Source organism: Schistocerca cancellata, chromosome 2 (assembly GCF_023864275.1).
Source record: "Schistocerca cancellata isolate TAMUIC-IGC-003103 chromosome 2, iqSchCanc2.1, whole genome shotgun sequence".
Lineage (NCBI taxonomy): Eukaryota > Metazoa > Arthropoda > Insecta > Orthoptera > Acrididae > Schistocerca > Schistocerca cancellata.
Window position 1 is genome coordinate 1,002,878,670 of NC_064627.1, and position 12,654 is coordinate 1,002,891,323.

A 12,654-nucleotide genomic window follows, 5' to 3' on the forward strand; every position below is an offset into this window, starting at 1 on the left:
ATCTCCCCAATTCTGTTCAGTACCTCCTCATTAGTTACGTGATCTACCCATCTAATCTTCAGTATTCTTCTGTAGCACCACATTTCGAAAGCTCCTATTCTCTTCTTATCTAAACTATTTGTCGTCCATGTTTCACTTCCATACAAGGCTACACTCCACCCAAATACTCTCAGAAAAGATTTCCTCGCACTTGAATCTATACTCGATGTTAACAAATTTCTCTTCTTTAGAAACGCTTTCTTTGCCATTGCCAGTCTACATTTTATATCCTCTCTACTTCGACCATCATCAGTTATTTTGCGCGCCAAACAGCAAAGCTCATCTGCTACTTTAAGTGTATCATTTCCTAATCTAAAGAGGATAAGGTGTTAGTATTACCCATTTTATAGCTTTAGGAGTAATATTTTCCTGAATAAAAAAGAAAACAAAAGAAAAAGTAACAAAAAACACAGTTGGAGAAGGGTAATGTAACAGATGTTTTACTGTCGTTATTAAAATTTATTTGTGTTACTTTTTTACCAAAGCCCTGTCCTGTATTACCTATCAATTCTTCACTGTATAGAATGTATGGCTCAACAGGCACTTTTTGACTACTTCTTAAATCAGTTTGTTTTAGTAAATTCAGTCTAGATCTTGTTTCATAATCATGGACAGACCTGTATGTGCAGTAATTATCGACGTTACTTTTGATGTGCACAACTGATTGGTAAATAAACTTTAATTTAAAGAAAAAGTCATTGGTGAAAAATATAGTGATTGTGTTCACTAAATGTGTGTAGTCTTAGAGCCACAGCGTATTTGTATATGCACTGAATCGCCAAAGAAACTGGTATAGGCATGCGTATTCCCTTCCACAAACTGCCGCAGATTTCAATGCTGGGCCATCAACAAGTGTCAGCGCGTGAACCATTCATCGGAACTCATCGATATGGGCTTTCGGAGCCGAAGGCCCACTCGTGTACCCTTGATGACTGCACGGCACAAAGCTTTACCCTCGGCTGGGCCCGTCAACACCGACATTGGACTGTTTATGACTGGACACATGTTGCCTGGTCGGACGAGTCTCGTTTCAAAGATGGACGTACGGGTATGGAGACAACCTCATGAATCCATGGAACCTGCGTTTCAGCAGTGCACTGTTCAAGTTGGTGGAGGCTTTGTAATGGTGTGGGGAGTGTGCAGTTGGAATGATGTGGGACCCCTGACACGTCTACATACGACTCTGACAGGTGACACGTACATAAGCATCCTGTCTGACCACTTGCATCCATTCATGTCCATTGTGTATTCCGACGGACTTGGGCAACTGAGCAGGACAATGCGACACCCCACACGTCCAGAATTGTTACAGAGTGGCTCCAGGAGCACTCTTCTGAGTTTTTAATACTTCCGCTGGCCACAAAACTCCGCAGACATGAACATTACTGAGCATATCTGGGATACCTTGCAAGGCGCTGTTCAGAAGAGATCTCCAACCCCCTTACGGATTTATGGACAGCCCTGCGGGATTCATGGTGTCAGTTCCCTCCAACACTACTTCAGACGTTAGTCGAGTCCATGCCACATCGTCTTGCGGCACTTCTACGTACTCGCGGACGCTCTACACGTTATTATTCAGGTGAATCAGTTTCTTTGGCTCTTTATTGTATCTGGATATAAAACTGTTTATACGTAAGCTTCACAAGCAACCTCATTAGAAATCTTTACAAATTAAACACAAAAATGGTTATAAGAAAAGACTTTTTACACGCTCAAATCGTTTGTAAACTGTTCAAAAGATAACCTAATATACAAATTGCATCTTCAGTCCACAAAAAAGTTTTTGTTCTTGTATAGAGTTTTTAAATTAATCAGTGGAACATCAACTACATATAAATTCTTGAATATACATTAACTGATAAAACTTAGTAAATTAGGTCCACCATTTTCTCTTTCGTAATTTTTATGTTTTACTGGTGTTCTGAACTGATCCGACAACAGATTTTGTGCACCTCTCTCACCCTAGGTCCTGTAACTTAGTCACACGGGGAGTTCTAGGTGTAACCTATAGTTCAATAGACTTCTTGCAAACGTATCACCATTTTGAAGCCACACGCTTTATCGAAGACGACAAGCACTGTCTATCGACTTCCGCGATCGTTTGGTTCACAACACACGAGGCGAACATGAAGTTTAAAATTGATAACATTCACCTCTAGTAGAGAGAACTGGAGATTATGCTTTTTTCTCTACTGCAAGGAACGTTAACCTCGAAGTTTCATCTTTTATAACGGTGTAAAGTGCTGCGCTCGCGTGAACTGGGCTGTGGGTAAGGCACAGATTAAATTGTTGGCAAGATTTAACTCCGAAACCTACTGGAAAAGTTGTACTAACTACTTTCCTAATACCGTAGGCCTTCATCAGACCCAAAAACAAGACGACTTACTGTGTAGAAAAAATAAATGAAACACAATAGAAAAAGTAAAAGCTGAAACCAGGTAGCCTTAAATCCAATAACGTACTTGTACATATTCAAAAGTATTCTTAAAGGTATCTTAACAAAAATAAGCTTATTTTTAGAACTCTGAAAACTAGTTACAGTAGCTAGTCTGTAAGTTTATTTACCAGATGAACGACGTGTCAACATTTATTCGCATTTGCGGCTTTCATGCTTAATGTGTGAATTACTCAGTGATAACTCACACCATATATATATATATATATATATATATATATATATATATATATATATATATATATATATACTCCTGGAAATGGAAAAAAGAACACATTGACACCGGTGTGTCAGACCCACCATACTTGCTCCGGACACTGCGAGAGGGCTGTACAAGCAATGATCACACGCACGGCACAGCGGACACACCAGGAACCGCGGTGTTGGCCGTCGAATGGCGCTAGCTGCGCAGCATTTGTGCACCGCTGCCGTCAGTGTCAGCCAGTTTGCCGTGGCATACGGAGCTCCATCGCAGTCTTTAACACTGGTAGCATGCCGCGACAGCGCGGACGTGAACCGTATGTGCAGTTCACGGACTTTGAGCGAGGGCGTATAGTGGGCATGCGGGAGGCCGGGTGGACGTACCGCCGAATTGCTCAACACGTGGGGCGTGAGGTCTCCACAGTACATCGATGTTGTCGCCAGTGGTCGGCGGAAGGTGCACGTGCCCGTCGACCTGGGACCGGACCGCAGCGACGCACGGATGCACGCCAAGACCGTAGGATCCTACGCAGTGCCGTAGGGGACCGCACCGCCACTTCCCAGCAAATTAGGGACACTGTTGCTCCTGGGGTATCGGCGAGGACCATTCGCAACCGTCTCCATGAAGCTGGGCTACGGTCCCGCACACCGTTAGGCCGTCTTCCGCTCACGCCCCAACATCGTGCAGCCCGCCTCCAGCGGTGTCGCGACAGGCGTGAATGGAGGGACGAATGGAGACGTGTCGTCTTCAGCGATGAGAGTCGCTTCTGCCTTGGTGCCAATGATGGTCGTATGCGTGTTTGGCGCCGTGCAGGTGAGCGCCACAATCAGGACTGCATACGACCGAGGCACACAGGGCCAACACCCGGCATCATGGTGTGGGGAGCGATCTCCTACACTGGCCGTACACCACTGGTGATCGTCGAGGGGACACTGAATAGTGCACGGTACATCCAAACCGTCATCGAACCCATCGTTCTACCATTCCTAGACCGGCAAGGGAACTTGCTGTTCCAACAGGACAATGCACGTCCGCATGTATCCCGTGCCACCCAACGTGCTCTAGAAGGTGTAAGTCAACTACCCTGGCCAGCAAGATCTCCGGATCTGTCCCCCATGGAGCATGTTTGGGACTGGATGAAGCGTCGTCTCACGCGGTCTGCACGTCCAGCACGAACGCTGGTCCAACTGAGGCGCCAGGTGGAAATGGCATGGCAAGCCGTTCCGCAGGACTACATCCAGCATCTCTACGATCGTCTCCATGGGAGAATAGCAGCCTGCATTGCTGCGAAAGGTGGATATACACTGTACTAGTGCCGACATTGTGCATGCTCTGTTGCCTGTGTCTATGTGCCTGTGGTTCTGTCAGTGTGATCATGTGATGTATCTGACCCCAGGAATGTGTCAATAAAGTTTCCCCTTCCTGGGACAATGAATTCACGGTGTTCTTATTTCAATTTTCAGGAGTGTATATATATATATATATATATATATATATATATATATATATATATATATATATATATATATATATCAATCTGTACACAGCACCGAAAATATTAAAGCAGGAATAACTTCTATTAGCCTAATAACGAAGTCCCAGAACCTTTTAGAGAGGCAAAGGCGAAAAAAATCGTATATAGTAGGATGCAAAGCACTGTCATCACTGTCATAGCTACCCTATATTTGGTAACTCAACGCATGTAACCGTACACCACAGTGAACTAGCGGAATTCCAGCTCTTGCATTGTGACGTAAAGCTCGTGAAGGCTTTAATAGCCGGTACATCATTATGTGACGTTTAAGTATAACAAAACGTACGAAGAATGGTGTGTTTCTATAAAGCTTTAATGTGTCATTGCCTTGAAACGACAGATTTTCATAACACGCAAGTTATGTAACGAAATCGTTGTTGTTGTGGTCTTCAGTCCAGAGATTGGTTTGATGCAGCTCTCCATGCTACTCTATCCTCTGCAAACTTCTTCATCTCCCAGTACCTACTGCAACCTACATCCTTCTGAATCTGTTTAGTGTATTCATCTCTTGGTCTCCCTCTACGATTTTTACCCTCCACGCTGCCCTCCAATGATCCCTTGGTGCCTCAGAACATGTCCTACCAACCGATCCCTTCTTCTAGTCAAGTTGGGCCACAAATTTCTCTTCTCCCCAATTCTATTCAGTACCTCCTCATTAGTTACGTGACCTACCCTTCTAATCTTCAGCACTGTTCTGTAGCACCATATTTCGAAAGTTTCTGTTCTCTTCTTGTTTAAACTATTTATCGTCCATGTTTCACTTCCACATATGCCTACACCCCTTACAAATCCTTCAGAAACGACTTCCTGACACTTAAATCTATACTCGATGTTAACAAATTTCCCTTCTTTACAAACACTTTCCTTGCCATTGCGAGTCTACATTTTATATCCTCTCTACTTCGACCATCATCAGTTGTTTTGGTCCCCAAATAGCAAAACTCATCTACTACTTTAAGTATCTCATTTCCTAATCTAATTCCCTCAGCATCACCTGATTTAATTCGACTACATTCCATTATCCTCGGTTTGCTTTTGTTGATGTTCATGTTATGTCCTCCTTTCAAGACACTGTCCATTCCGTTCAACTGCTCTTCCAGATCCTTTGCTGTCTCTGACAGTTATTATTTCTGGTCCATGGGTTTTAATATCCGAGTTTTTCGTTTGTTTCCTTTACTGTTTGGTCAATTTACACGTTGAATAACATCGGCGATAGGCTGCAACCCTGTCTCGCTCCCTTCCCAACCACTGCTTCCCTTTCATGCCCCTCGACTCTTAAAATTGCCATTTGGTTTCTGTACAAATTGCAAATAGCCTTTCGCTCCCTGTATTTTACCCCTGCCACCTTCAGAACTTGAAATAGAGTATTCCAGTCAACATTGTCAAAAGATTTCTCTAAGTCCACAAATGCTAGAAGCGTAGGTTTGCCTTTCCTTAATCTATCTTTTAAGATAGGGTCTGTATTGTCTCACGTGTTCTAATATTTCTATGGAATCCAAACCGATCTTCCCCAAGGTCGACTTCTACCAGTTTTTTCATTCGTCTGTAAAGAATTCGTGTTAGGATTTTGCAGCCCTCATATATTTAACTGATAGTTCGGTAATTTTCACACCTGTCAACACCTGCTTTCTTTGGGATTGGAAGTATTATATTCTTCTTGAAGTCTGAGGGTATTTCGCCTGTTTCGTACATCTTGCTCGCCAGGTGGTAGAGTTCTGTCAGGGCTGGCTCTCCCAAGGCTATCGGTAGTTCTAATGGAATGTTGTCTACTCCCGGGGCCTTGTTTTGACTTAGGTCTTTCGGTGCTCTGTCAAATTCTTCACGCAGTATCATATCTCCCATTTCATCTTCCCCTACGCCCTCTTCCATTTCCATAATATTGTCCTCAAGAACATCGCACTTGTATAAACCCTCTATATACTCCTTCCACCTTTCTGCTTTTCCTTCTTTGCTTAGAACTGGGTTTCCATCTGAGCTCTTGATATTCGTACAAGTGGCTCTCTTTTCTCCAAAGCTCTCTTTAATTTTTCTGGAGGCAGTATCTATATTACCCCTAGTGATATATGCCTCTACATCCTTACATTTGCCCACTAGCCATCCCTACTTAGCCATTTTGCACTTCCTCTAGATCTCATTTTTGAGACGTTTCTATTCCTTTTTGCCTGCTTCATTTACTGGACTTTTATTTTTGGAATCCAATATGGTGCTTCCCAAGCGCCCAGCATCGAATGTTAACGACAGCCGATAGCAGTTCCTGGGGTCTTCGATAAGCGTGTGTGACGTCAAAATAGCGTCGTGTTGCACAAAGTTTGAAGCTTTGGTTACCCGAATTTACACGTGACAAAGTATATCCACAGTCCAACACAGTGAATCTACTGCAAACTGACACAGGCCCCTCACGAGAGTGACATCTTTTGTTCGACCAGTACCAGTGTTTCTCCAATGTGAGACCAATTAGGCAGCGAAAAGTAGCGACGAACACTATCCGTACTGTGACCTATACATATGTTATACAGTATATACACTCGATCTACTTCAATCCCCTAACACTTTTCTGTCGCACAATGTGTGTAAGGAAAATCTTACTCAGGGTTTAAACATTCTGTTTCAGGTCGAACGCCTGATGGACCAAGTTATCTGGGATGAAGTGGCTTTCACCGGCTTAAAATTTTTCTCCATCACCAGGAAACTGATATTAACAGTAAGTACGCTGTGCTTTGCGCAAACTAAACAACTCACCGGACAAAATTGTAGCCATCATCTTAGCACATACATCTACATGACTACTGCGCAATTCACACTTAAATGCCTGGCAGAGGGTTCATAGAACCACTTTCCTACTCCTTCTCTACCGACCCACCCTTTGACAGCGCTCTGGAAAAACGAATACTTAAATCTTTCGGTGCAAGCTCTGACTTCTCTTACTTATTTACAACGATAATGTTTTCCTATGTATGTGTCTGTCAACAAAATATTTTCGCTTTCAGTGGAGAACGTTTGAGATTGAAATCTCCTGAAGCGATCCCGTCGCAACGAAAAATGCCTTTATTTTAATGATGATTCCCACCGTAGCGCGCCGTATTGTTTCCTCTCTCGCTCTCGCTCGCGCGCTCTCTCTCTCTCTCTCTTTCTCTCTCTCTGTCTCTCTCTCTCTCTCTCTCTCTCTCCCCTCTCTCTCTCTCTCCCATTCTGCGATAACACAAAATGAAGTGCTCTTCGTTGAACTTCGTTCGATGTCCTCTATCAGTTCAGTCTGCACCGCTGTTTTCTAGCACAGGTCGCACAACCATAGTGTAGGCAGTCTCTCTAGTATGCCCGTTGAATCTTCTAACAAGTGAAACTGCCCATCGTTGTGAGATGGCCCAGTGGATACCTCGTCAAAAACTGAACACACATCAAGCATGAAAACAGGCCAAAAATGTACTGAACTGTGATAAATGAAGCAAAATAGAAACAGTGAACGGTTCAAGCCCAAGACATGCACTACCGACCAAGCTTGCGTAGCCACGGCGTCGTGGTTGTGTGGGCACGGTCTAACACAATGCAGGCACGGTAGCTCAGCATGTTCGGTCAGAGGGTTAGTTGCCCTCTGTATTAAAATAATTTTAAAAAAACTCAATGAATGGGCGAACGATGAATTTTAGCGGGTGTCATGGGACGCCCGCACTGAACAAATGCATCGAACGATAAAGAGCAAAATGAGATTTAAAAAAAAAATAAAAAAGAGAGAGAGAGAAAGAAAGAAAAACTCAAAGGAGGAGTTCCATGTTCAAATCTCCCTCATGGCACATTTTTTTTCACAAAATTATAAACTTTCCCTCCGGTTATTGACGTGTTTGTTCGATGTATTCATATTTTGTCTGTATCGTGGTATAGCGTCCGTTTTGCAACAGCGAGATGTAAGAAAGGGACGCAAGTACCTCATGTTATGACTCTTGCATTCCGTTTTGGAAGTTTTGACTTTTCAGTTCCTTTGTTGTAACATAGTTCACATCCGCTTATTTGTTGCTTTCTTTTCTGTGAAAGATCGGTACGGCATCTCGCCTGCTTTCACTGTTCATCACATTTACTTTACGACGGTAATTTATACCTCCCGCAGTACATATTCTATGTATTCTATAATAAGACAATTGCCAAGACTACAGAAGGAGAAAAGATACGTCAACGACCGGACGTTAAGTTCATAATTTTGTGAAAAAAAAGAAAATTGGTAATACAGATCTTCCCCTTCGCAGTCCAATATCCTGACCACATAACCGCGACTCTGCAGCTACAGGGCTACACTCCTGTGCCGCCCATCTTGAGCTAGTACCATTCACTGTTTCTATTTTGCTGTTTTCATGTTTGATCTGTGTTCAGTTCTTTGTGGACTCTCCACTGGGACATCTTACGACTACATCTGAGAGGGGCGCGATGGGGAGTTTCCCTTTTAAGTATTCTCCCACTAAAATTCAGTCTGTGGTTTGCGTTCCCCACAACATTACATATGTGATCATTCCAATTTAAGCTGCTCTAATTGAAATTCCTATGTATGTAGTTGAATTGACAGCCTTTAGATTTGTGTGATTATCGTGTAGCCGAAATTTAACGGAATCCTTTTAGCGCTCATATGTATGACCTCACACTTTTCATTATTGCCACTTCTCACACCATACACCACACTCATCGCTAGCAGAGCTGTAGGTAGTGCAGAACTTGTACCCCATGATCATGTTACCCTCTACCGTTGAAGTGATGTGTTACGTGCAAGTCGGTTGAATGGAATCAGCGCATTTATATGGGTCGATGAGGAGACGTTACACAATAGCAGAAATAAAATATTGTGTTTGGGCGTGCCCGCTACCGCACCGTGAATGAAGCTGTCCTGTTTGTTGGTGAATCAACGCGAAGTCTCCAACGTGTCTGCAAGGGATGGTGAATCACTAGTTGTCACGTAACACGGCGTAATAACAGTACTCGTAAAAAGATTAACAGACAGGTACCGGAGGCGAGTTTCACTGCTTGCCAGTGACAACAGCTTTCACACCCGACAGGTACCTCTTCCCCGCCAAATTAAGGCCATTATCATGGCTGCAGGTGGTGTTGCACGTTATTAGCGTGAGAGTGACTAATTTTTTTACCAGGTGTTCTTGCATGGAATACGGTCTTTTAACTCAGTAAATGAGTCGTTACGAAAATGTATCGAGGAAACGACCTTAAGTTCTTAGTTTATCGGCCTCCTTAAGGATGATTCATCTACATCAGGTGGGAAAGGAACGAGATAGAACACGTCAGCTTTTTATATGCGTGGTGTCTGTTCTTTCGGACCTGTCCGAATGATTTGTTTTTGACCCCGCAGCCGTATATATACATAACGAATTCGAAATTCCTATATTAACCGCAATCGGGCACTGAAATAAATTCAGTGGCAACAATGAAAATTTGTGCTGGACTGGTACTCGAATCCAGATTTCCCACGTTATGCGAGCGGTTTACTTGTCGCCAGAGAATTTATTCCAATGCCCGATTGCGGCTAATGTCGAAAATCAAATGGCTCTGAGCACTATGTGACTTAACACCTGAGGCCACCAGTCCCCTAGGCTTAGAACTACTTAAACCTAACTAACCTAAGGACATCGCACACATCCATGCCCGAGGCAGAATTCGAACCTGCGACCGTAGCAGCAGCGCGGTTCCGCACTGAAGCGCCTAGAACCGCTCGGCCACAGCGTCCGGCGGCTAATGTGGTAATTAAAATTTACTGATCTGCAAGGTGTTACGCTTGTACAGGGGACAGAGTAGGCTATATTTTTAATTGGAACCGATGTCCGGAAACGAAGCATTTCCGTGCTACAGTCGTTTGAAAACGTGTTTGCTGGATAGCCATGCAACAGGGTAGTCACGGTGACAGGTGCTTATGTCGGCTTGGCTGATGTCATTTGAAGTCTACCCCACCTCTATGACGTGGTTCGAGCTTCATTCAGGTATCTGTCAGTGTCAGAGCAACATGGTTGAGTGCATATTTGCAGAATACCCCTACATGAGCCTTCGGTATGGTGAACCTCACGGTAATTGAAGAGCTCCTCGTGGCCTTCATCAAGATCGTTATCCACAGCGTATCGCGTATCCTTTTCGCCACAATTATGCAACGACTTCGAGAAAGGGGTACCTTCACCGTCAGCAGGAGTGACTGTGGAGATCCGAGCAGATGCCGAACACCCAAAGTGGAAGAGGCCCTTCTACATCATGTTGAAGAGAAACCGTCAATGTGTACACGGCAATTTCTTTGGCTATTAATGAGTGGAATTGTAAAACATGTGATTCACTGGGTCACGCCTAATACATTGCTTGTAAAAGTTATCGCGTTACCGTCCACCCTCGGTAGCTGAGTAGCTCAGCGTGTTCGGTCAGAAAGCCGGATGGCCTCTGTAATAAAAATCTGAGTGGAAGGATCAACCACCGAACTTGAACAGGATGTCTTGCGACGTCCGCAACGACCAAACACAACGATCAAAACAAAACAAAAATAAAAATAAAAAAGTGGTCAGCGCGACAGAATGTCAATCTTAAGGTCCCGGGTTCGATTCTCGACTGGGTCGGAGATTCTCTCCGCTCAGGGACTGGGTGTTACGTTGTCATCATTTCATTCCCATCGACGCGCAGGTCGCCGAAGTGGCGTCAGCTCGAAAGACCTGCACCAGGCGAACGGTCTACCCGACGGGACGCCGTAGCCACACGACATTTCATTTCCTTTTTCATCGCGTTACCAACATGTTTTCAGATGGTTGTAGCATTGAAACGGTACGTGTGCAGACATGGGTTCCTAATCAAAATCCCCCCGTCGAAGGTCCGAGTCCTCCATCGGGCGTGTGTGTGTGTGTGTGTGTGTGTGTGTGTGTGTGTATTGTCCTTAGCGTAAGTTAGTTTAAGTTAGATTAAATAGTGCGTAATCCTAGGGCCCGATGACCACAGTAGTTTGGCCCCATAGGAATTTACCACCACCACCTAATCAAAATATTAAGTACTCACTCCCCTCCCAGAAGTTTGTCACGCGAATTTCCAAACACCCTGTATACATACGGGTACGGAAACGAAAATAAATGATGCCTGTTCTTTCACACATGTCCGAAGGAACAGACACCACACATATAAAAATATATAGTATATTGAACCGTGTTTGCATAGAAAAACAATAATATCAGAAATTGAGTCCGCCTTGATTCAAAACACCTTCTTATTTGTTTTTCTTATTTATTTTCCCAAACTAATTTCGGTGACAAAAATCACCATCATTAGTAGGTTTTTTTAAATATAAAACATGCAGAAAAATAGCATATACCCCTTGGCAGCATTTAAAGAGCATTCATTGCACATGCATTCTTCGTTCGACCTCTTGCTAGGACTGTAGATATTTTTAAAGATCTGTGGAATCCGATATATCGATACTTAAAGGAATATCTTTGTCTGCCCTCGATATATCGGAACAATCGATACATCGAAGGAGGAAATATCGACGTACTGGCCTATGAAAATATCGGCTGCACATAGTGAATATGCTGCCGGTTTTAGAGGTGTGTATTTCAGTATTGATTTATTATTAGATATTCTGTACAAAAACAAGCTGGCAGCCTGCGTATCCCCCTTAGAGCAAAAATGGAAAGGAAAATGATGTATGTTCACGCTTGGCGATAATGACTTTGCTAAAAATAGTACTTGCATGTAAGTGGCACAATGAAAGGTGGCCGTTGGGTCCGTCTTTCGCTTTCATCGCATGTCAGATTTGTCCAAAACACTTCATGTAGACTTCTCTGCCAACGCCATCGACCTAGCTGCTGTAGTGTCAAAATTGCGTGGTGAAGTTAAACGTTGCAGTTTTTTGTTGGTAGCGCCGATTATGTCAGCATTTCCCCTCACACGTCTCAATCTTGTCATTTAGATTTTTGTCCATTATTTTCAGCAACTGCTTTTGAAGAATGCTGATGTGGAGAAATAGCAGACTAGTTGCATTAAAAAAAATATTTTAATGCAACTGGTCTGCTATTTCTTCACATCTGAAATCTTGTTGTTCATTCACACGGCCACCCCCCTCACCCCCCCCCCCCTCACCCTCTCCCGTCCCCAGCGCAATCGGACTACTTCTTTGTTGCAGTCAAAAAGAAAAACTGAACGCGTTGAACGCTCAAAAAGTAATAAGACTTCTTCACATAGTGAAATTAAAAGTACGTACGTTGTCTCGAAACCTGGGTCCGCAGCTCGTGGTCTAGTGGCTAGCGTTGCTGTCTCTGGATCACGGGATCCCGGGTTCGAATGCCGGCCACGTAGGGGATTTTCCCCGCTCGGGGACTGAGTATTTGTGTTGTCCGCCCCGTTTCATCATCATTCGTGAGAGTGGCCAGACTGCACTGTGGAAGGGTCGGGAATTTGTACCGGCGCTGATAACCACGC

At 43.8% G+C, this 12,654-nt stretch overlaps 1 pseudogene; it reads left to right on the plus strand.

Moving 5' to 3' along the window:
• The window catches only part of LOC126160522 (gustatory receptor for sugar taste 64f-like), a 109,405-nt pseudogene that overhangs the window by 68,628 nt on the left and 28,123 nt on the right, over nucleotides 1-12,654 (plus strand).